Raw genomic sequence first — 4,636 nt, forward strand, 5'->3', positions numbered from 1 at the left:
TGGGACTTACTCCAAGGGCTAAAGAAAGCCCCTGAAGGGCACAGTTTCATTGAGTGGGGCGAGTGACATGGTCAGATATATATATATATATATAATCTTTAAACATATTTATAATAGCTACTTTCACATCTTTGTTAGGTATTGCCAACACCTAAATCAACTTGTGGTGTGCTACTGTTGACCACCTTTTCTCCTGATCTGGAGTTACATTTTCTAGCCTCTTTGCATGTTTAGTAAGTTTTTATTGCATACTGGATGTTGTGGATGACATTGTGGATTGTTAACTCTTTTTGAAGAGTATTGATTTATCTTCTAGTAGACAGCTAAATTACTGGCTAGTAAACATACACTTAACTATACAACTCAGCAATTACAGTCCCGGGCATTGAAATGAAAACAAATGTTTTTACAAAAGCCTGTACACAAATACTCATAGCAGCTTTATTTATAATAACCAAAAACTAAACACAACCCAAATGCACTTTACAGGACAAATAGTGAAAAAAAAACTGTGGCACCACTGTACCATGGAGCAATAAAAAGGAATGAACTATTGATACATGCACCAAACTGGTTGGATCTCAAGGGCATTATGCTGAGTGAACATGTACCCTAGAACTTAAAGTATAATAAAAATAATAAATAAAATAAATTTAGAAAAGCCAACTTGAAAAGATTCCATGCTATATGATTCAATTTATGTAGTATTCTCAAAGTGACAAAAATTATAGAAATAGGGAACAGATTGCAGTTGTCAAGAGTTAAGGAAAGGGGAAGGGGGATGTGATTATAAACAGCATGAAACAATTCACCTGTGGTGATGGAGCAGTGAATCTCGATTGTGATATAGTTATGTGAATCTGTACATGTGCTAAAATGTCATAGAATTGTAAAAAAGACATACAAAAAATGAGTGCGTGCAAAAACTGGCAAAATTCAAGTAAGATCTGTAATCTAGTCTACTCAGTTTCCAACTTTCTTTTAGCTCTGATTTACGTTCTTTAATGCCTCAAGCCAATTAGACTGTGGTTTTCTCCTTTAAACCTAGCCTCTCTGAGCTTAAGTGGGAGTGCTGGGAAGAGTTCCCTTCCAGGAGAGTCTCATAAGTGTGTATCTCACTCAATATAATTCCTTTCTTTCAGTGGTCAGAACCCTTACAATTTCTGTCTGCTTTGGTCACTTTCCAATTTCTTCAAACAGTTGTTTTTTTATATTTTGTCCAGAGTTTATAACTGTTATCTGTGGGCAAATTAGTTCGATATAAGGTAGTTCATCATTACTAGAACCAGAAGTCAACTACCATCTTTTTGAAGTATTACAAATATAAAATGTTTGTAAACTTTTTCAGTTAGAAATTTGAAGATAAAATATTATAGGAGTGTTACATAACTAAAGAATTATGTGATAACTGAAAATATGAAAAAATCAGAATTTTAAGTAGGAAAAGGATATATATACAAATGCAGCCAGAAACAACTTTTAAAAGACATATAAATGAGTCTTTCAGAAGTTTAAGGGTAGAATGTAATTATGTTTTACCTAAGCATCATTCTCAAATAGGAGTATTTAATCACCAGAAAGGACTTAAGCTGTAAAATGAGATCTTTATCCATTGTCTTTTGGAAATATTTTCATTTCACTCTGAAAGTTGCATTTTTTTCTTTTCTAGCATATCTGACCTTTATTATTTATTGGAGAATAAAATGGCAATCTAACATCCCTTCTGCTTTTATTTTTGTCTTTTTATTCTAGTTGTTTATATAATTGGCCTTAAATGAGGTGAGAGTGAAGAGACTAGAGCCATCTCTGGAAAACATCATTGTCCCATTCCCCAGGAAGCTACCCTCTGGAACACAAGATTTGACCATATCTGTTTTGAGGATTCATTATGAACAAAGAAGTCTCCCAGGTAGGAATTGTAGTTCTATTTTTATAGAGCTTTGTCTCTGCAAAAGTATGGAAGGAAAATGATTATTTGTTGACTGTTATCTTTTATGGAAATATGTGTTTGATCTGGGATGCTTCAAGGTTAGTGTAAAACAGGTGCTGACATTCCTAAGTGAAAATGATAGGAAAGTTCTAGAGTACACTTTATGAGCTATTTTAGTGTATGTTGAAATCACTTATGATGAGACCCTCAAAGTCCTTAGTGAATTGAAAATGGCAGCAGAAAAACTGTAGTAAACCATCTCCAGATTTGCTTCATATATTTCTAACGTATATCCAGTTAATTTTGTACATATATGCATAAAATTATATCATATATACCTATGTAATTATAAGTATACCTGTATAATATGTAGGTAATTATAGGTATACCCATATAATATATACCTTTGTAATTTATGTATATATAGTGTCCATATGGGCATTTTTACATTGTTACTGTTTTAGAGTTTGTGAGCTAGCTGAATAGAACCAGTATATCCATGAACATGCTAATGGGAGCAGTAGAAAAATTAACATGCATCAAGCCAAGACAGTAGATAAAAGAGTTGAAGAGGGATCAGAAACTGATAAATCAGTAAGGGAAAACTTCCAGGAGAAAATGTGTTAATTAATAGACTTTTAATTGAATTATACATAGATAAAAATAAAAAATTATAAGCATATAACTTTTTATTTATTATATACTGAACATATTTGTGTAAACATTGTCTGGATTAAGAAGTAGAACAGTACCACCACCCCAGAAATCCTCTTCATCCCTGTGCCCCAGCTGCACGCCCATTCACGTTTAAAGGAGGAGACAGTTGTCACCATGGAAAGTGATACCTGTCAACCTAAGAGCGTGGGGTTTTATAGATCATTGAAGTTAAAGGCAATAAAATTTAGTTGGCCAACAATGCCTGTGTTTGGAATTAACAGTGAGTTTGGAAGTTGGCAGAGAGCTTTAAAGCAAGGACTAGAGGTACAAAATTATTTAAGAAGGTATTCATCTAATCTTACTATCTCTGCCTCTTTAAAATTTCATCAGTTTTGGCTGGGCGCGGTGGCTCACGCCTGTAATCCCAGCACTTCAAGGGATGCTGAGACGGCCGGATCATGAGGTCAGGAGATTGAGACCGTCCTGGCTAACACGGTGAAACCCCGTCTCCACTAAAAATACAAAAAAAAAAAAAAAAAACCCCGGTATGGTGGCAGGCACCTGTAGTCCCAGCTACTTGGGAGGCTGAGGCAGGAGAATGGTGTGAACCTGGGAGGCGGAGCTAGCAGTGAGCCGAGATTAAGCCACTGCACTCCAGCCTGGGTGACAGAGCGAGACTCCTCTCAAAAAAAAAAAAAAAATATTTTTTTCATCAGTTTCTAGAGCAAACACAACTCTCGGTTACTGGCTTTTATTAACTGATGATACATTTGTATTTACACGTTGAGTGCCCTGTATCTGAAATGCTTGGTGCTAGAAGTGTTCCATATTTTGGATTTTAAAATATTTGCAGTATACTTATCAGCTGAGCATCCGAAATCTGAAATCCTACATGCTCCTGTGAGCATTTCCTTTGAGAATCATATTGGTGCTCAAAAAGCTTCAGATTGTGGAGTGTATCGGATTTTGGACTTGGGATGTTCAACCTGTATTAATTTATGTTTTCTGTTGTTTCCAATCAGACTGTTGTTTCTCCCTAAGAAGCAATAAATGAATTAAGTATTCTGATTAAAAAAGAAAGTTTTGCGGAGTAGGATGTATTATCATAAAGAGAAATTTTAATTAAGTAGGAGAGCCATGTCTTTAAGAGTTTTCAGGAAAGGAACGTTAGTACCTCGACCTTATGAAAGAGAAAGGGGGAGAAAATTGATAGAATAATGCAGTGACTGAACGTTAGCTTGGTGTCTGTCTTTCCTCACTGTTCACTGAGTGACTCTGAAGTCATATTTTCCTCATTATAATGACATTTTTAATCTTTTCTATTTCTTCTTAACATTAAAAACAATTGCACATGTACCAAATAGTTACAAAATTGCTAGACTGAACATCTGCATGCCCATTGCCCAGTTTCACCATTTATAAACATTTTATGGAATTTGCTTTATCTCTCTCTGTATTTACTTTTCCTTTTCCCCTTCCCCCTTTACCATTACGGTGATGATGATGAACATTTGAGAAAAAGTTGTAGACAATCATGATCCTTCACTTTAAAATATTTCCTACTTAACCACAATATAATAATCAATTCAAGAAACATTGCTGTTATCTAATATATAGTTCACATTAAAATTTTACAGTTGGTCTGATTCACAATCAGAAATTGCACAGTTATCACATTTGTTTGGTTTCCTTTAACCTGGAATAGTTTATTAGCTTTTATTTGTTTTTCATAATAGGACCTTCCATGATAATAATGTTGGAGAAGAGTACAGGCCAGCTATTTTGTACGGTGGTCATCATTTCAGGATTGTCTGTTTCCACCTATTTCTTTCCTAAAAAGACTGTGGTATGAGATGGAGATTCATGGATTTTCTTTTTTTTTTTTTTACTGAGAAGGTTATCTTAAATAACAAAGCCTACAAAGAGTTTTCAGGATACAGTCTATTGGAACAAGGAAAATTCTAGAAAGTAGACTCACTAAGATAATTTAGATGTTACTGAAAAGAATTATACACACACAGAGAGATAGATAGATATATATATATATAT

General features: G+C 34.3%; 1 protein-coding gene across 1 annotated transcript in view; it reads left to right on the forward strand.

Annotated features, from left to right (window-relative positions):
- Positions 1-4,636, forward strand: part of NCOA1 (nuclear receptor coactivator 1) — a 282,149-nt gene that overhangs the window by 148,141 nt on the left and 129,372 nt on the right. Inside the window, 1 exon segment of the mRNA XM_017893326.1 lies at positions 1,753-1,909. The gene's annotated coding sequence lies outside the window, so the exon portion shown is untranslated.

Source organism: Rhinopithecus bieti, unplaced genomic scaffold (assembly GCF_001698545.2).
Source record: "Rhinopithecus bieti isolate Rb0 unplaced genomic scaffold, ASM169854v2 scaffold_23816, whole genome shotgun sequence".
Lineage (NCBI taxonomy): Eukaryota > Metazoa > Chordata > Mammalia > Primates > Cercopithecidae > Rhinopithecus > Rhinopithecus bieti.